This window comes from Bubalus kerabau, chromosome 1 (assembly GCF_029407905.1).
Source record: "Bubalus kerabau isolate K-KA32 ecotype Philippines breed swamp buffalo chromosome 1, PCC_UOA_SB_1v2, whole genome shotgun sequence".
NCBI lineage: Eukaryota > Metazoa > Chordata > Mammalia > Artiodactyla > Bovidae > Bubalus > Bubalus kerabau.
The window spans coordinates 28,208,467-28,230,242 of NC_073624.1; the positions used below are offsets into that span (position 1 = coordinate 28,208,467).

The following is a 21,776-nucleotide window of genomic DNA, read 5'->3' on the forward strand; positions in this document are numbered from 1 at the left end:
TGATGTCACACTGAGTATGTGCTGTGCTGTGCTAAGTTGCTTCAGTCATGTTTGACTCTGTAACCCCATGGATAGAGGAGCCTGGCGGACTACAGTCCATGGGATCGCAGAGTCAGACTGTAGTCCTCCAGGCTCCTTTGTCCATGGAATTCTGCAGGCAAGAATACTGGAGTGGGTTGCCATTTCCTCCTCCAGGGGATCTTCCTGATGCAGGGAACGAACCCGCATCTCTTATATCTCCTGCACTGGCAGGCAGGTTCTTTACCACTAGCATCATCTGGGAAGCCCCAAACTGAGTATATAGGAAATTAATTAGAGTTCAAGGTCATTGCTTTTACTACGCTCCTAAGTTGTGACTTTTGCTTTGGATCTTTGCTAGAACTCTATTTTCATACCTAAATCTATATATCTGTATCCATATTATCACTATGACTTACACACACACTCAATTTTTCTTCAGTGGGTGTTTAAATTTAATATTGAATATATTCTATGAAATATAATGTATTCTATCGTATACATTATACATGTAGCACTTATTTTTATGCACTACTTTTAAAAACAGCAGTAGGATCTTAGTAGTAATAATATATCATAGATATATAGTATTATGGAAGTTTAAAAGATTACTTAAAAGGCAAAATCTACCTTCAGAGAGAGAATTTAAATTCAATTGCAGTTCTGAATGGGCAAAATAGTCAATTCAGTTCAGTCACTCAGTCATGTTCGACTGTTTGCGACTCCATGGACAGCAGCACACCAGACTTCCCTGTCCGTCACCAACTCCCAGAGCTTGCTCAAACTTATGTCCATCCAGTCAGTGATGCCATCCAACCATCTCATCCTCTGTTGTTCCCTTCTCCTCCTGCCTTCAATCTTTCCCAGCATCAGGGTCTTTTCCAATGAGTCAGTTCTTCCCATCAGGTGGCCACCCCACAAAATATTATGCATTATGAGACTAGGAAGAAATCATCTCTGAATAGTCAGCTTCTACACTGGGTTGTGAACAATCCGTTTACGTTCCAACTGACTTGATCTTCAGTGTCATCTCTGGCACATGGGTTATAAGTTGCTTCCTTAACTAGTATATGGTTTTTGGCTCTCTCTTGACAGTGTATACTTTTAAATGGGGTTTGAATTAAATGCTTTGTTCAAGGTTGATAGTCAGCAAGTGCACAAGCATGACAGCTGTGAAGAATTGTGCCATTTCCCACTTAAAGCTGCTGCTCTTCTGTCATTTAACTTCCCAATGACTATTATTATGGATCAACCATGAAAATTATCTTGTGTCCATTATAGTCTAGGACCTATAATGAAATCTGGTATTGAGTTTAAAGCTATTTTGTAAGTTCTACTTCCCCATTTTATTAATTTGTGTTCCATTACAATAGAAATTTATGGTTTTATTGCTACATTGGCATGCTGCCTTTATCTGATATTTAGGAGAAGTTTCACTGAATGTCTGTGTCTGTCTATTGGGTATTTTGTAACCCTTTTAATGCGTGTGTGTGTGTGTGTGTGTGTGTGTGTGTTTAGAAACTAAACATTTGATTGTACCTGAATGGGGGAGTCAGGGTAGAGGTCAAGGTAAGTTGAGATAGCATCACACTTATTTTCAGGAAGAACTAAACCATCCTGCTAAGCCTATTCAAACAGCCCCATTTCCTTATTTCTCATGAATTAATATCCCAATCATATTTCTGTCCTTTTCATTTCACATCAGCACTTTGCATGTCATGCGATTATACCATTTTATCACCGTGTTTCTCTGGCTAGAGTAAGAGGAGTTTGCACAGAGTAGGCAAAGCCTCAGAATTAACATGACATTAATTCTTCTTGGAGCATGAATTTTACTCCATAATAAGTAATTGAAAAGACTATCTTTATTCCATAACAAAGTCAGATGAGGGAGAAGAATACAAATTTTGTAAGATCTGTAAAGGTAAAACATAATATTTCTAAGAAATTGTGCAATTACAGCAAATACCAGACTATCAGGGCTTCCTAGGTGGCGCTAATGGTAAAGAATCTGCCTGCCAGTACAGGAGAGATAAGAGACAGGGGTTTGATCCCTGGGTCAGGAAGATCCCCTGGAGAAAGAAGGGCATGGGAACCTACTCCAGTATTCTTGCCTGGAGAATCCCATGGACAGAGGTGCCCGGCGGGCTATAGTTCATAAGGTCACAAAGAGTTCGACACAACTGAGAGACTGAGCATGCACACACGCGCCTGGTGTGGGGTTAGTGTGCGTGCATCTCTCTCATTGGGGGTGCTGGGGTGGGCACACAAGAGAAACAGCGTCACCTGGTATTATATGCATGGGGCTGACAGGAGGATGTAGTACTTGAAAAGTTAGAGAAAGGCAGTGGAAATTTACAAATAACACAAGATATTTTGTGACTGGAATTATTTAAAAAATAAAAGAGAACCACACCGCCTAGTCAAGCTCCTGATAATACTCCTTTATTCTTTTAAAATTTTTATTGGGGTATAGTTGATTTACAATGTTTCTTAGCTTCTGCTGAACAGGAAAGTGAATCGGTTATACATATGCATATATCTACTCCGTTTTTAGATTCTCTTCCCAAACAGGCCATTACAGAGTATTGAGTAGACTTCCCTGTGCTATACAGTAGGTTCTTATTACTTTTCTATTTTATATATAGGAGTATTCTTTCTAAAATATGATTTTTAATGTTCATCTTTCTTCCTAATGCTGATCTCATTCTGGTTCCATAGTTTTGCCTTTCCTTCTCTAGGGGATCTTCCCAACTCTGAGATGGAACCCGGGTCTCCTGCATTGCAGGCAGATTCTTTACCTGAGTCCCTAGGGAAGCCTTTGATTGTGTAGCTAATTTACATGGTGCACTTCATGGTCAAGAAAACCATCACCTGAATTGATTACATGGAGCAAGCACTAGCATCAAGTTGGAGAGGGAGATTCTTTGTGAAGCTTAACTTTGCTTTATATATGAGATTACATGTCTATGTGTGCTCTTTAGATGCTGCTAAGTCACTTCAATTGTGTCCGATTCTGTGCAACCCCATAGACGGTAGCCCACCAGGCTCCCCCGTCCCTGGGATTCTCCAGGCAAGAACACTGGAGTGGGTTGCCATTTCCTTCTCCAATGCATGAAAGTGAAAAGTTAAAGTGAAGTCGCTCAGTCGTATCTGACTCTTAGAGACCTCATGGACTGCAGCCTACCAGGCTCCTCCGTCCATGTCCATGGGATTATCCAGGCAAGAGTACTGGAGTGGGGTGCCATTGCCTTCTCCTCTTTAAAGGTAGCATTGCCTATAGAAAGATATAGAAAAAAATACAGAAAAGCATTGCTGGAATCAGAGAGACTTTTGAAGTCTATTATTTAATAGTTTGATTGTTGAGGATTTGCCCAAATGGATGGCTTCAGCCTTGGTTTCTCCTCTCTAAAATGATAGCAGTACCCCCTCTCACTGAGCTGGTATGAAAAAAAAAGAGATAATAGATGTTGAGGGTTGGACACAGAGAGGGTAACCCCATAAGCATTAGGCTATCCTTTCTTGCACCTCACTTGAGAGGTGCTCATACAAACTCATGGAGCCTGAGCCTGATCTTGAGCCCATCTCCTGTCAGATATTTCTTCATGTTCTGTGTGCCTTTTTTTTTTTTTTTTATCATTATCCCAGGACTGGTTGTAAAATGTTCCATTTAACATTGTCAGTTGACTCAGCTCTTAGGTACTATAACTTTATTTTAGTAGCTTATAAACTTTTATTGTCGTAATTCACATTTGTGCCATTTTTCATCTGACATTTCTAGTAGCTGATTGAAATCAGGAGCATCCTTGCAAAAGGAGACAAAGTGAAGGCTTTAGGTCTCGAATGGAACTAACGAGACTTCTCTAGGTCTTAGTTGGGGTGGACAGGAAGGTTAACAACATGAGAAAAAAATAGCCACATGAAGAGTCTGGGGGATGACAAAGTGCTGTTTGTTAATGCTGACAGTTAAGCCTTGGTGACGTATTTTGATATTGTAACCAGCTTGTTAGTAATGAGTGTTAGACTACTGACTAGAAGAACACTCACAAAATATTTGGCATTATTCACCATCCCCCTAAATCATCTCTCACTCAGCTAGATTTAATTGTTCATTTGAAAATCATTTAAGAAATTTTTATGTACCAGGAAATGGGCATTCCATCGCTTAAGCAAAGGAGCTCATGGATTAGTAACATGAAACATACAAACAGATACACCACATACCTTGTTTTATTGCACTTCACAGATCTTGCATTTTTTACAAACTGAAGGTTTGTGGCAACTCTTGTCAAGCAAGACTACCAGTGCCATTTTTCCAACAGATTTTTTTTTTTTTGGCCACACTATGTGGTGTGTGGGATCTTAGTTCCCCAACCACGGGAACTACAGGCCCCCAGCCGTGGAAATGCAGAGTCCTAACCAGTGGACTACCAGGAAACTTCCCCCAAACAGAATCCTTTTTAAATTAAGGTATGTACATTGTTTTTTTTAGACATATGTTACTGGGCACTTAGTAGACTTACAGTGTAAACATGTTTTATGCTATACCATCTTAATAGACAATATAGTATCTTAATATACAATGTCTTTTATACATACTGTCTTAATAGACTGTATAGTGTAAACAGCACTCTTATATACACTGGGAAAGGAAAAAAATTCACGTGACTTGCTTTATGGCTATAGTTGCTTTACAAACCTACAGTGTCTCTGAGGTATGCCAGTAATTATTCTCGAACATTCGACTTTATAGGCACTAAATAAAATGTTTCTGTTTATCTTAAATTATCATGGTCATTTTAGAGATAAAAGGACCATAGACTTATCTAAACTAGTTCTTGTATTTTATTAATGAAAAGATGAAGGCACAGAGAGGTAAAGGGAAACTTCACTCAGTAGAACCCTCATTTTCTTTTTTATTTTGAGCTTTTTGTTTCTCTTTTTCTTAAATATTTATTTGTTTGACTGCATCGGTCTTAGTTGTGGCCTGTAGGTTTAGTTGCCCTGCAGCCTGTGGGATCTTACTTCTCTAACTAGGGATCAAATCTGTGCCCCCTGCATTGCAAGGCAGATTCTTAACCACTGGACCAGGAGGGAATTTCCAGAACCTTCATTTCTTACTCTTAAAACTGCACAACTATAGCTCCCTATTGGTGCTAATGTAATGATTAATTATGATTTTCCTTAGCATCTTGTCAACAGTCTAAAAACATCTGGGCAGCAGTCTTTGAAATAGCTTGCTCCAAATAACATCCAAAATATCTAAGATGGTATCTCCACCTAAATCCTGGGATTGATATTCAACTTATTATGAGACTTAAATAATTTACACTACATTTAAGGTTTTAGGACTGGGCTTGAGAAATACATATAGTGACCCACACATGCTATGATGCTGTAAACAGCACAAAACTGCTGATGTGAAAGAAAATACTTTATTCCTATTGCATGTTATGCCCTGTGATGTGAAGCCTAACATTTCATGTAATGCCTTTGTATCTTGAGTGTCACAGAGCCCTAAAGGCCTGACCACACATTTCCCTGCTTCATCAGATATGTTCCCAACCCAGGGGGATAGTGTCCCCTCCAGCTAGTTCACTATCAGCCAGACCAGCTACACTCCAACTGGTCCTCAACAGATTTCACTTCTTACCAGGCCTTCACCATTATTCAGCCCAGCAGTCACATCCTCGTATGGGAAGCAGAGATCACATCACTGTTTGTTGCTCTAAGTCTGTTCCTCACAGACCCTGCTTGTATTCTCTCTTCCTGAGTGCAGTCCCATAGGGCCGGGCACAGCATGCTCTTGTACCCTAACATGAGCACAGGTGATGGATAAACTGCCTTCAGTCTCATCTGCCCACATGTTCATCTTATGCTATTTAGGTAGCAGGATCCCTCTCTCACCAACATGGTGAATAAGGGGTGACTGGGATATGCCCCCATCCCAAAAATCAAGGTCAGTCCTAGACAGAAAGATGGTATTTGTTGTTGAGCTAATGCACAGTTACTGTTTTGTTTTTTTTTGGGGGGGGTGATGGTGGGGAAAGCCCTTCCCTATACCCCTCTAGCCAGCACCCAGAACCAGGTACCTCTGCTTCTAAACTACTATATCAGGGAGTGGAACTTGCATAAACCATCAGGCAAGAAGTAATGGGGGCACAGCATAGTCAGGGGACGTTGCATCCCAGAAGTGTAGTCTTCAGAAGTATTATAGGTGAACACGAGTTCTGGGAGCACCCGAAAGTCAAGTACACTTGAGACTGAAGGTTATAATCACACTGTATGATCAGAGTGTTGAAGAACTAGAAAATGGGGGTAGAGAACGTTCTCATGTCAGTCTGCTTCTCATCGTAACTTGGGTTTTAATGGGGCTCTTTAACAAAAGACTTTGGCAAAAATATGGAATGTAACTGTACTGTGCTCAGTTGTTTCAGTCATGTCCAACTCTTTGCAACACCATGGACTGTAGCCAGCCAGGCTCCTCTGTTCATGGGATTCTCCAGGCAGGGATACTGGAGTGGGGTTGCCATGCCCTCCTCCAGAAGATCTTCCTGACCCAGGGATTGAACTCGTGTCTCTCATGTCTCCTGCACTGGCAGTCAGGTTCTTTATCACTAGCGCCACCTGGGAATGTGACTGGAGGTAAGGAAATCCATATACATTCTCAGTTAGTAGATACTGCCTCTCAGTAAATCTGTTCCTTGAGCTTTCCTCAGTAAATCTGTTCCTCAGTAAATCAGATGGTAAAGACTCTGCCTGCAATGCAGGAGACCCAGTATCGATCCCTGGGTGGGGAAGATCCCCTGGAGAAGGAAATGGCAACTCACTCCAGTACTCTTGCCTGGAGAATGCCATGGACACAGGAGCCTGGTGGGCTACAGTCCATGGGTTCACAAAAAGTCAGACAGAATTGAGTGAGTAACACACTTTCACTGAGATGAGTAAATAGAAAAAAATCCATATGAGGGAAGAAATGTGATGATAATACATATTATTACTGTTGTTTACAAAATACCCCAACACAAAATGACAAAGGTTAAAATAATAATGATAAAATGAGAAACTCATACAGCAAATGTAAAAATAAAATAGCGGAAAAACTAATTTCAGGAAAAACTGAATTCAAAGGCAAAACCATGTCAAAGGGACATCGAGGATCTTTTTATATTGATAGAAAGCTCAATTCAAATGGCAGATATGTCAATGAAATATAATAAGGTAATGAAACATAAAAAAATCTGTTGGAAATGCAAAGAAAAACACAGATAAATAATTCTGCTGAATGATTACATCATAGTTTGATTCATTTTTTGATAGAGTAGGCAAAAAGGAAAATAATGTAGAGAATTAGAATAATGTAATTGGCACTTTGCTGTACACCTGAAATTAATGCAATACTGTAAATCAACTATACTTCAATAAAAAGGAATAATATGATTGGTGAGAGTTTAATTAAGATTACAATATTGTTGAGTACAAAGAAAAATGTTAGAGGACTTATAGAAGTTTAGATAACATTAATGACAACCCAAATTCCTGTAAATTGAAGATTCTGCTCCTAAATAACTAGCTGGTCAAAGAGGAAATGAAATTTACAATCACAATGTATTTAGAACATAAAGAAAATGAGAAAATTGCATTTACAAATTTAAGCATACAGATTTAAATCCTATTAAGAGACATTTAAAGGCACACTGTTTTCACTTTTAGAGTAAGAATAAGCATACGTGAATTAAACACTGAACATGAAAAATCAGAAAATAAAACAAATCTAAGGAAAGTAGGAGAGGAAGGAAATAGAATATAAAGTCAATATCTTAAAGTATATTAAACAGTTCTAAGAGCTGATTCATTGCAGGAAAATGTAACAACAACAACAAAAACTTGACAAATCCAATCAAAATATACAACAAAAGAATCAGACGATATAACAGTGTTAAGTTACGAGTATGCTAGGTTAGTGTCAAAAAATGTTCTGGAAACAGGATGATTATCTAGGAAAACGTTATTTGCCAAAATAGAACCTAGAAGAAATGAAAAATCTTAATGGGCAAGAAATAGCAGGGAAAGAAACATTGCAAAGAATGATACTCAAAGACACATTAGGTCTGAATGTACCTTTTCATTTTCATGGAAGAAGTGTCTTTCCTCCGGATCTTACAGAGCAAAAGATCATCAAGTATTGATGCTACTGAGGATTGTTTATCCCATGTAGTTAAGATGATTTAATATTGAAAAATCTATTAATTAAATATACTGTAATGTCAGGAGCAGTAAGAAAAATCAAAAGGTGATCTCAAGAACTGCTTAAGAAGCATTCAATAAAATTTAGCCTGCTTCATTTAAATCTTAGAGAACAAGAAACAGAAATGTTCTTATGATAACATCCTTTAAGATTCTCTTTATAAACCTATAAATATGCTTAATAGAAAATTAAGAAAAATTCCTATTAAGGTAATGAGAAAGATAAAATGTGACTGTATTCTGGTATTAACATTGCCCTGAAGTTCTGCGTCCTGATGAGGATGCAAAGCAGAGGAGTTAATATTGAAAATAAGGATGAAAATTATATTTATCTTAAGATTAGAGAATTCAGCTGTAAACTTAAAAGGATCAACTAAAATGCCCTCATAAATTTACTAAGAAAGTTTAAAAAGTTAGATGCAAGATGAAGACATAAACATAAATAATCTCCCTATATAATAGTGATTATCTCAGTGAGTTGTAATGAAGGAAAATGATTCAGTTCATAACAGCAAAAAGAAAAAGAGCATAAAATGCCAACAATAACTCTAAGAAATGTTCAGGATATATGCAAAGAAAAATTCTTACTAAACTGAATTTTTGAACACTAATAAATGAAAAATGTTACACACTTAGATGGAACACTAATTATAGTAAAAACTTTCTCCCCTAAAATTTGCTATTGACTTCTACTTATTTTTTTAAATAACAGGATTTGGGTAAAACTAATAAAATGACTTCAAAATTCATATGGAGGTATAAACCATAGGGAATATAATTTTTACATTTATTATATTTTTATAAGCGAATCACCACAAGAAGTATGATTAGTAATACCTGATATGCACTGCATGCATGCATGATTAGTTGCTCAGTCATGTTTGAATCTTTGCAACCCCATGGACTGTAGCCTGTCAGGCTCCTCTGTTCATGGGATTTTTCAGGCAAGAATACTGGAGTGGGTTGCCATTTTCTCCTCCGGGGATTTTCCTGACCTAGGGATCGAACCTGCATCTCCTGTGTCTTCTGAATTTGTAGGCAGGTTCTTTACCCATTGAGCCACTGGATGCATTATATATCATAAAACCATATAATTAAAAAGAGAGTGATACTAAGCTAAACTCAAGAGGGATTGGAAAGGAACAAGATGGAAAGAGATCCTTGAAACAATGCTAAGACCACCTGAGAACTAAGTCTGGTTCATTTATCCTGTAGTTGTGGAATATTTTGGGTTTAACTAATTTTTCTCAATATATATCAAATTATGTTGTGAAACTTGTTTATTTGAATCAAATAAGTGTTATCTTCACTTAATACAAAAATTAAGTCCACATGAATAAGTCTATTCTACTAGAATTCCATAGGGCTTCCCTGGTAGCTCAGTGGTAAAGAATCTGCCTGCAATGCAGGAGACCCACGTTGGGTTCACATCCCCTGGAGTAAGAAATGGCAACCAGCTCCAGTATTCTTGCCTGGAAAATCCCATGGACAGTGGAGCCTGGCGGGCTACAGTCCATGGGGTTGCAAAGAGTTGGACACGACTGGAGTGACTGAGCATGCAAAATTCCATAACCATAGATAAATGTGATGAAGTTAATCACAATGAAAAAGGTTGATAGATTTGATTATTAATATATATCAACAAAACACATGTAAAACACTCATCTATAAAATTAAATGTTTAGTTAAAACTGGGAAAATATTAGCAATAAATGGCAATGATATAATAATATCCCTTAAGTTTAAAGAACATGGAAAGCAATAAGAAAAAACACAGATAGACTAAAAGAAAAATGGGCAAAGAATATGATATGTCATTTTATGAAGAAAAAAAGCAATGTTCATCACATTAAAAATTTCAATTTCCTGTTCTTAAAAATACAAATTAAAGTAACAATGGAATATAATTTTTTGCTAATCAGATTGATGAAGATTAAAACAGTAATATGCTCAGGGCTGAAATTAATACATTGAGACAAGTATTATCCTATCATACTGGTGGCATAATTGATTAGCCTTTTAGAAAACAATTTGGCTTTACTTCTCAAGAGTCTTTAAAATATTTAACTTCATTGAAAGAGCAATCACATTTCCAAGATTCTAGTCTAAGGGGACAATCCTTATCTCATGTACTTTAAGATTATATAAAATATGCACACCTTGGTAATATTTATAGCATTAGAAAATGGGAAATTTTATAATATAAAACATTCCTCAAGAAGGAAAAGGCAAATTAATATATATTATACATGTATATAATATATATTAAAATTAAATCAATATATATCCCCATCCATGCAATAAAACATATCAAGTAATTATTAAAAGTAAGCTTTCTTTTTTCTTTCAGAGAAGAATTTCAAATGACATTGGACTATCTCTCAATATTTTTAAGGAAAGAACAAAAGGCAGGTACTTGATACAAATTTGTTTATTGAGCTTTCAGCAGGATTAATTCAGGCACTAATTTTGTTTAAAATAAATAACCATAGGGCTTCCCTGGTGGCTCAGTGGTAAAGAATTTGCCTGCCAATTCAAGAGAAATGGGTTTGATCCCTGATCCGGGACGATCCCACATGCTGTGGAGTAATTAAGCCTGAGTGCCACAACTATTGAGCCTGTGCTCTAGAGCATGGGAACCACAACTCCTGAGCCCATGGGCCACAGCTTTTTCTCCATTCCTTTATACTTTGAATTTATTTCATCATATATGGCAGAATAATAATATTTTAAAACATATATGGGCACCTTTATGGGAGAAAAATATTTTTAAACCACTTCATCAAACATACTTTTGAGGGTATTTGACTTCTAAAAATCGTTTCTGATTTATTATAAAAGACCAAAAATGGCTGGTTTTCCACTACAATCAACTCTTTTTCAGCAGTCAAAGTCTGGATGACAGCCTCGACATTGTAAGTTGCAAGTTATGTGCTATTTATGAACCTATCCTAAGATTTTATTTTGGAAATTATAATACCCCAAGTGACAATAACCAGTCGAGTCTGAACCCTTCAGTGACATTTCACTATGTTCTGTATTGAAATCCTAGGTTTACCCAATGCCTCAGGTATACATGACATTATTTTAAGTGCTAAAGCATATTGGGTGTTTTTTAAATTTTATTTATTTTTTAATTGGGGGAAAAGAGCTTTACAATTTTGTGTTGGTTTCTGCAGTACAACACACACTATATATAATATATATATATATATATAATGACAAGAATATTGTTTTTGATTTAAGGCAGATTTCAACTATCTCTTTTTGGAGGAAGAGGTAGTATTTTCTCTTTTTACTAACATTTCATTCTGAATGCTATGGAGCTGTGAAAATATTTAAAATTTTTTACTGAAGTATAGTTGATTTACAATGTTGTGTTAATTACCGATGTACAGCAAAGTGATTCAGTTGTACATGTAAATATACACTGTTTTGAAAATATTCTTTTTCATTATGATTTATCATAGGATATTGAGCATAGTTTTCTGTGCCATACAACAGGACTTGCTGCTTACCCATTCCACATATAAAAGCCTATATCTGCTAACCCCAATCTCCCGCTCCATCCCTCCCCTAAGCCCTCTCCTCCTTGGCAGCCAGAAGTCTGTTCTCTATGTCTGTGATTCTGTTTCTGTTTCATAGATTCATTTGTGTCATATTTCAGATTCCACATAAGTAATTTTATATGGTATTTATCTTTCTTTCTGACTTACTTCATTTAGTATGATAATCTCTATTTACATCCATGTTGTTCCAAAAGGCATTATTTCATTCTTCTTTATGACTAAGTAATATTTCATTCTATCACACACAGATGTTCAGTAATTACTGCCAGCTTCCCTGGTGCCTCAGATGGTAAGAATCCACCTGCAATGCAGGAGACCTGGGTTCGATACTTGGGTCAGGAAGATACCCTGGAGGAGGGAACAACATGGGAACCCACTCCAGTATTCTTGCCTGGAGAATTCCATGGACAGAGGAACCTGGTGGGCTACAGTCCATGTGGTCACAAAGAGTCAGACATGACTGGGTGACTCACATACACAATATTTCATTATATATATATATATACACCACATCTTCTTTATCCATTCATCTGTCAATGAACATTTAGGTTGTTTCCATGTCTTAGCTATTGTGAACCTAGGGGCACATCCATCTTTTTGAATTACAGTTTTGTCTGGGTATGTATCCAGGAGTGGGATCGCTGGATCATGTGGCAATTTTATTTTTAGTTTTCTGAGGAATCTCCACACTGTTTTCCATAGTGGCTGCACCAACTAACATTCCCATCAACCGTGCAAGAGGGTTCCCTTTTCTCTACCCTGCCTCCGGCATTTATTATTTGTGGACTTTTAAATGATGGCCATTCTGACTGGTGTGAGGTGGTACTTCATTGTAGTTTTGATTTGCGTCACTCTAACAATTAGCAGTGTTGAGCATCTTTTCAAGTAACTACTGGCCATCTGTATATCTTCTTTGGAGAAATGTCTATTTAGATCTCCTGCCCAATTTTGGATAGGGTTGTTTATTTTGTTGTTGAGTTGTATGAGCTGTTTATATATATTTTGGAAATTAAGCCCTTGTCGATCATATCATTTGCAAATATTTTCTCCCATTCTGTTGGTTGTATTTTCATTTTGTTTAGGGTTTCCTCTAGGGTGCAAAAGCTTGTAAGTTTGATTAGGTCCTATTTGTTTATTTTTGTCTTTATTTAAAAGTCAAAAGATCAGGAGATCAGTCCTGGGTGTTCATTGGAAGGACTGTTGTTGAAGCTGAAACTCCAATACTTGGCCACCTCATGAGAAGAGCTGACTTATTTGAAAAGACCCTGTCACTGGGAAAGATTGAGGGCAGGAGGAGAAGGGGACGACAGAGGATGAGATGGCTGGATGGCATCACGGACTTGATGGACATGGGTTTGGGTAGACTCCGGGAGTTGGTGATGGACAGGGAGGCTTGGTGTGCTGCAATTCATAGGGTAAGAAAGAGTTGGACACGACTGTGCAACTGAACTGAACTGAACTGAAAAGTCAAAAACCTTCCAGGGACGGGGGAGCCTGTTGGGCTGCTGTCTATGGGGTCGCACAGTGTCGGACATGACTGAAGCGACTTAGCAGCAGCAGCAGCAATGCCTTTTGAAATTTTTCAAAGACTTCAGTTGGGCACAGGGAGCAATTATTTCCTTCAAACTTTGTTAGATTTTTAAAAAAGTTATTTTATAATGGGAATGGTTTAGCAAACATCCAAAATGGTTGAGGCAAAACTGAAATGGGTTTTACACCTTACTTTATTTTAGGCACATCTATCACTTCACTGTCTGCTTTTGGCTTTGGAGCCAAGAAGTAGGCAATTAAAAAGATGTAACCATCATTCTCCAGGGTGTATGTGCTTCTGCATCTCGAGAAATAAACCCTATGCAGTAAAAAGAGCTTTCCAATCAGGAATCCACCACTATAGAGTTTGGGCAACTTGTATAGCTTTCTGAGCTCATTTCCTTCTTATCCGTGATGGGGCTACAAATACCTACCCCCAAAGAATTGTTGTGAAGATTTAATGAAATAATATCCTTGTGAAATGCATGTAGCAAGGTCTGCATATAACTGACACTTAATAAATGTTAATTTCTTTCCTTCCTCCTTTCAGTAACCTGATTTAAATGCTTCATTTGAGATTCATAGCTCTCCTACCTGAGTTAATTTTTAAAACACATTAATTTTCATGATACCTGAAGGAAATAATACCTAACAACTATATTCTAACTTTGGCTTTTCTACCATTTTTTTCATATTTATCTAATAACTACTCAAATTATTATTACCCTCAATTTACAGACAAGGAAACAGAGGCACAGAGAGGCTGAACTGTTTGCCTAAAGTCATGTAAAGGAGATAGAATAAGTATTTGTTGAATGAAGGGGTGGTTGGAGCTTGGGTCCTGAATCTATACATGCTTCATACTTTTTTCTCATAACAATGTCTGCATGGAGACTTAAATTTGCATTTCTACTTCTTGGGAATTGTGGATAAAAATGAAATCAGCTTGCTGTTTCCAGGAAGGGACACAGTGTCTTTCAAAACTGTAGAGAAATCTCTATGCATTGTTCACTTGAACTGCAGGAGAACAGGCCTGGGTACTATTTGGGATAACAAGCTTTCTTAGAAGGGTGAGTTCATTCTTTTGAAGAGCATTGGGAGGTAAAAACCCATCAAGATAGTGTGTTCTCATGATGATTTCAATGAATTATCATGGAAATGAGTTTTAGAAAAGAGGTAATGCTTTGTGATAATAGCCCGATAATGCCATTAGCTATGAACTCTAATTGTAATAGCATTAGTCAAATGAATATATCTGATATTAATTTGAGTGTCAAATATTTCTATAAGATTCTTCTTGTTAATTAAACATCAGCCTTGGTATTATTAATTCAGTATCTAGCCAGTACTTGCACATAGTAGGAACCTAATATGTTTTTGTGGACTGATTTAATAAATCCATCTCTAAGTGGAGCTATTTCAAAGAGTGAAATATTGAGTTTAAATAGCATCATGCCTATAGCAGGAACTGATTTTTGTCCCAAATCTGCCTGCTTGTACAGTCTGTTCACTCATTTGCAGCTTCAATTAGCTAATGGTGCAGACATTAATTTCAGAATTTGAGAAGAAAGCTTTCTCACTTTTTTGCATATTTATAAGAAAATAGCCTATAAGATTTACCCCAGAGTACTTAAAGTCATGAATAGAGTTTGTGCCTTTCTCCCTGTGTCTTGTGGTCTTTGCTGCTGCTGCTGCTGCTGGTAAATCGCTTCAGTTGTGTCGGACTCTGTGCGACCCCATAGACGGAAGCCCACCAGGCTCCCCTGTCCCTGGGATTCTCCAGGCAAGAACACTGGAGTGGGTTGCCAGTTGTGGTCTTTAGACCATTTTAAAATCTACTGGACAGTTTCATGACTGCCTTGAGCACCTGAATATTACTGGGTAGAATCATGCTTTAGGAGGTTTGAAATTGCCCTTCATGATCACCAGTGTCAACTACGTCTTCAACACTACCGCCCATCTTAACACTTTTCTTCTTTTTATTTACTTTTTGGCTGTGCTGGGTCTTCATTGATGCACACGAGCTTTCTCTAGTTGTGGTGCATGGGATTCTCATTGTGGTGGTGTCTCTTGTTGCAGAGCACAGGTTCTAGGCACATGGGTTCAGCAATTGTGGTGCATGCACTTAGATGCCCTGTGGCATGTGGAATCTGTCTGGACCAGGGACTGAACCTGTGTCCCCTGCATTGGGGGGCAGATTCTTAACCACTGGACCACCAGGGAAGTCCAACACTTCTCTTCTAAATCATCTTTTATAGCTCTCGAAATAACATTCTCCTATCTCCCGTTCTTCTTATTCTTCATTCTCATCCTATTTCCTTTTTGCTCTCAGGAATGGTTTGCTGCCTACTTTATGAAGAAAGTTGGGACCCTTGAAAGGAAGACTCCCGTATATTTCTAATACGAGAACTACACATCTGCTTGCACCTGCGCACCCACTCTCCTTTCTTCTGTTTTAGTAGAGGAAAGAAATATCCACCCTCTGATAAGAAGTCAATCTCCCTTTCTTTCGTGCATCTTTTTTTTTTGCTCACATATATTTCTTTCTTTTTTTAAAAACTTTTTATTTTTTATTGGAGTATAGCCCATTGATAACGTTCAGATAATTTCAGATGCACAACAAAGTGACTCAGCCATATGCATACGTGTATCCATTCTCCCCCATTCTCTTGCGTTTTTAATTTCTCCACTTGTACCAGATATTTTCATCTGTTAAACATGCTCCAGTATCTTTCAAGATTAAAAAAAAGTATCTTGAACTCACATCTCAGTTTCCCAGATAAAACACAGGACCCATAGTTAAATCTGATTTTGAGAACAACCTTGAAATAATTTTTAGAAGGAGCATGTCTTGAATATTGCACTGGTAACTTTATAAAGTATAATTTATGCAAAGTACATCCATAATATTGCATGGGATATATTTATTCTAAAAAAATTTTAGTTTACTTGAAATTCAGATGTAACTGGGTGTCATGTATTTGTATCTGCTAAACTTGGCAAATCTACTCACAGCTTCCTCCAGCCACCACTTTATTTTTTAAATCTTCAGAGAAAGTTCTTCAAGAGAGACACAGATGTATAGAACAGTCTTTTGGACTCTGTGGGAGAGGGAGAGGGTGGGATGATTTGGGGGAATGGCATGGAAACATGTATAATATCATATAAGAAACGAATCACCAGTCCAGGTTTGATATAGGATCCTTGGGGCTGATGCACTGGGATGACCAGGAGGGATGGTACGGGATAGGGAGGTGGGAGGGGGATTCAGGATGGGGAACACGTGTACGCCCATGCGGATTCATGTTGATGTGTGGCAGAACCAATACAATCAGATCAGATCTGATTAGTCGCTCAGTTGTGTCCGACTCTTTGTGACCCCATGAATCGCAGCACGCCAGGCCTCCCTGTCCATCACCAACTCCCGGAGTTCACTCAGATTCACGTCCATCGAGTCAGTGATGCCATCCAGCCATCTCATCCTCTGTCGTCCCCTTCTCCTCTTGCCCCCAATCCCTCCCAGCATCAGAGTCTTTTCCAATGAGTCAACTCTTCACATGAGGTGGCCAAAGTACTGGAGTTTCAGCTTTAGCATCATTCCTTCCAAAGAAATCCCAGGGCTGATCTCCTTCAGAATAGACTGGTTGGCCTTGCAGTCCAGGGGACTCTCAAGAGTCTTCTCCAACACCACGGTCAAAAGCATCAATTCTTCAGCGCTCAGCCTTCTTCACAGTCCAACTCTCACATCCATACATGACCACAGGAAAAACCATAGCCTTGACTAGATGAACCAATACAATATTGTGAAGTAAAAAAAAAAAAGTTGTTTTAAATGTGACGCTTTTATTTCCTCACTTAGTAGATATTTTTGACCCTGCTCCAATCTGGTTTTCTTTCCCTTTTCACTGCTGAAATGACTCTTGCTACAGTTGTTAGGGATCATAATGTTGCAAATCTAAGAATACTTTCCATTCTTCATTCTATTATTTGATCTCACAGTAGCATTTTTTTATACATAAACATATTGTTTATATAAAATATAGGGAATATAACGGAAAGGATTGCTCATTATCAAATGATGTTAATGACTATTTTGCTGCTGTTAAATAGAAATGTGTTCTATGCAGATATTTAATATCTGACTTCATTTACATCATCGAGCAGCATTTCTGAAACTAAAAGATTGATGAATTTTCCGAGTTTTATACTTTCTATTTCTTCTTTTTTTGACCATTCCTTACATTACTTGTTTGAGCTATTTCACCCTCAGAGCATCTTTAGAATTTTCTTTTTCATTTCTTACTGATCCTTGTTTTTTGTTAGACGTTTTATTTTGTATTGGAGTATAGCCGATTATCAATGTGGTGATAGTTTCAGATCTTTTAGTAGCATTTAACACAATTTACCATTTCCTATTTTCAATGAACACACAGCATGCAAACACACATGCACGCACATACATATACACGCATGAATGCATATATTTCCCCCTACCTCTCTGGCTGTCCTCTTCCTTCTCTAGCCGGCCATTTCTCCTCCACCCAACCTCTAATATCTAGGTCCTTCTCTCCTTTTCTTCTCATTCTTAATACTCACACTAGATAATTTTGTCCACTTCCTTGGATTCAAATGCTATTTTTTTTGCCACAGATTGTCATATTTATATATCTAACCCAGATCCTTTTTCTGAGCTCCAGGTATTTCCCTTTGGATGTCTCATAGATAGGTCAAACTTAATGTGTTAAAAAATGAACAGGTGATAAGTTTTTCAACCTATCTGTCTTCTAATGTTCTCCATTTGATATATAGAATCTTTGCCCACCCAGTTATCTCTTGGCAGAATCTGGAATACTTCCTTGACCCCACTTCTGTCTCCTGCATGCTACCACCTCCTAACTCAAAACCATCACTAAATACTGTTCTCCCTACCTCTAAAATCAAGCTTACATTCATCCATTTCTCTCCATCTGCCTACTTTGTCACTAGTTCATCATTACTAGACTTGCCTGAGTTTTACTTCAGTTGAACCCATCCTGCTTCTCCCAAGCCATGCTTCTTTCTTTTTCAAATTACACTGCATCCACAGTGATCTTAAAACACAAATAGATGTGACTTGCTTAATGCCTTTATAAATTCTTATTGCATACAGATTTTTTAAAATTAGAGGGAAACTGTTTTACAATGTTGTGTTGGTTTCTGCTATACAACAAGGTGAATCAGTCATAAGTATACATAGATCCCCTCCCTCTTAAGCCTCCCTCCCACCCACCCCATCCCATCCCTGTAGGTCATCACAGAGCACTGAGCTGAGCTTCCTGTGCTATACATCCACTTCCCACTATCTGTTTTACACGTGGTAGTGTATATATGTCAATGCTACACTCTCAATTGTCCCACCCTATCCTTCCCCCACTGTGTTCACAAGACCATTTTCTATGTCTGTATCTGTTTCTATGTGTCTCTATTCCTGCCCTGTAAATAGGTTCATCAACACCATTTTTCTAGATTCCATATATATTGCATACAGCTTTTTTTTTTTTTTTTTAAATCTGTAAGCCAAAGTTCCTGCATGATTTTACTCCTACTTTCTTGACCTGACTTCACGTGATTCTCCCTGAATATTTTCAGGCTACTGATCTTCTCTGAGCTCCTCTGATGCACCAGGTGACTCCTTACTTCTAGGCTTTGATATATGCCTGCTTCCCTGGTGGCTCAGTGGTAAAGAATCCACCAATGCAAGAGATGTGGGTTCCTGGGTTGAGAAGATCCCTTGGAGAAAGGCATGGCTACTCACTCCAGTACTCTTGCCTGGAGAATTCCATGGACAGAGGAGCCTGGCAGGCTATTGTCCATGGGGTCAAAAGGAGTTGGACATGACTGAGCGACTAACACTTTCACTTGTTATATATTCTCTCTACCAGAAATTCTTCACCCTTATTCTTACCAAGGCAAATACCATTCATCTTTCTAGAGTCAACTTCAACACTGCAGGCTGGAACACAGGTGTGTGTCTAACTCTATTTAGATGTGTAAGTTTGCCTTGCAAAGGGTGTACCACTAATGACATGGGTCCAGGAGGGCCAAGAAAAATCTCAGAACATAGCTTTATTTCATCTCATCCCAATCCAGTCCTAGAATTGAAGCTGACTAGGACACCTGTGCTCTGCGTTTATGGAACATATTCTTTCCTGAAGAATTATAAAAGTGCCAAACTAGAACATCATATCCATGATAATCCTAGCCCACTTGGGAAATGTTGAGATCCCACTCAAATTACAATAACAACCACCCAACAACACAAATCATTATTTTTTGTGTGCTTTTACTGATCTGGTGCTTTATATCTATTTCCTCTGGTCGTCCAAGATATCTTAGAAGTTGTTAGTGACACCATTTTAGAGAAGGAGAAATTGAGACTCAGAAAAATTAAGTAATGTGCAGTCAGGAGTGCAAAATTCTTTCTTCTGTCCCTCTCAGTTCTTCTGGCTGGTCTAACTAAGAATGAAACTGACCTGAGACAGATTGACAGGAGAAAATAAAACTGAATCTTGTCCTTACAAGGACCCGCCCCACCGCCTCCCCCCTCCCCGCCACACACACACACACACACACACACACGACAGGTTCAAAGAGAGAAAGATACAATGAGGTATATATGCCATCATGATGTAAGAAATGGGATAGGGACCTGGAGCTTCCAAAAAAGGAGGGTCATTCATAGGATGATAAGAAAGACAGTAGATATTTGATAACTATGTGATGTCCACCCTGCCATATAGATAAATATAATAACGTAATAGTATAAGAACCTTGTGGCTTCCTAGGTGGCTCAGTGGTAAAGAATCTGCCTGCCATTGTGGGAGATGTGGGTTTGATCCCTGGGTCAGGAAGATCCCCTGGAGAAGGGAAGGGCTACCCATGCCAGTATTTTTGCCTGGAGAATCCCATGGACAGAGAAGTCTGGTGGGCTGAAGTCTAGAGGGTTACAAAAAGTTGACACAACTGACAGACTGAGCACATAGGCCTAGATAAATATAGACCTTCAGTAATCAGATGTTTGCCCTGCCATCTTAGATACAATGTATCTCTGATGAAAACTCTTTTTTTTCTGGGGAAAACTTTCCATTCTAAATTTTTTCTAGGAAGCTAAGAGAGAGGCAATAGGGTCCCCACTGCCTTTCACTCAAAATAATCCACATGCAAAAGGAACTCATCTTGAGACCTGTTCTGAACCCCTAGAGCTAAAAACTTCACAGCTTATTAAGGGCAGAGTTGAGTTTGAACTCAAGTGCTCTGGCTTCAAATTCTGCCCTTTCTACCTCTCATCAGCCAACAGCACTGGATACTTGCTGTCCATGTTGGAAAGGTATTTTGAGCTTTGACCTGATACTGTTGTGAAAACTTAAGGTCTCAGGGACACGCTGAGGGTCTCTGTGGAGCCAAACGTTGAGGATGTAGAATAAATTGTTTCTGGGACCTATAATACCACTGGATGAGGGGGTCTCTGCACCTGATTCTGACTGAGGAAGAGCAGGGCTTGCTTGTGGAGCACTGGGGACCTGCCATATTATCCATGGGAATGGGGGCACTAAACTCCTATCAAATGTAGAATATGGCCTAGCTTCCCAGGTGGTGCTAGTGGTAAAGAATCTGCCGCCAATGCAGGAGATGCAAGGGGCACAGGTTCGATCCCTGGGTCAGGAAGATCCCCTGAGAAGGAAATGACAGCCCACTCCAGCATTCTTACTAGAAAATCCCAGGGACAGAGGAGCCTGGCAGGCAACAGTTGGACATGACTTAGCTTCTGAATAACAACAACATAGGTGAATTACTGCGTAGTGAGCTGCTTTTCCCCTCTGGGTCTGTCATTTTAAAACCCATATGAAGTTGGACCTTAGGCACTGACCTGAGTTTGAAGAAACCCATCTCTAAGAAAATAGGCGCGGACCTGTGAAATCCAGCTGAATAGCTTTCCAGATGCATAAATATTTTCTTCTTTCAAGTTTACTGCAACTGCAAATTCCCATTTCAAGAACAATTCAGTGATTCATGCCGACAAGGCTGTCAGTGGTCTCAATCATCAGAGATATTTATTTGAGAATTTTAAAAGATCACAGTTTTATTTTAAAATGGCTCTTCATGGGCGTTAAACTGCTACGTTCTCTGCCCCTTTGCTGAACTCCGAAGAGGAAGGACTAAGAGGGACAGGAAGATGTATACCTTGACCTCTTGATTCTGCCCAATTATCCTTTTTTTCTCTGAGACATTCTGCTTTGGATCTTTCAATCACCTCCACGTCCATAACTAAGATGTCACTTTTCACTGAATTCCCATTTTGTTATTTTTGTCAGAAGGTAAGCTTGTGCTCACGCATGTGAGAAAATTGATCTGGTTGCTAATGGCACAGAGTCG

General features: G+C 38.5%; 1 protein-coding gene across 1 annotated transcript in view; it reads right to left on the reverse strand.

Annotated features, from left to right (window-relative positions):
- The window catches only part of SLC15A5 (solute carrier family 15 member 5), a 96,000-nt gene that overhangs the window by 7,724 nt on the left and 66,500 nt on the right, over positions 1–21,776 (reverse strand).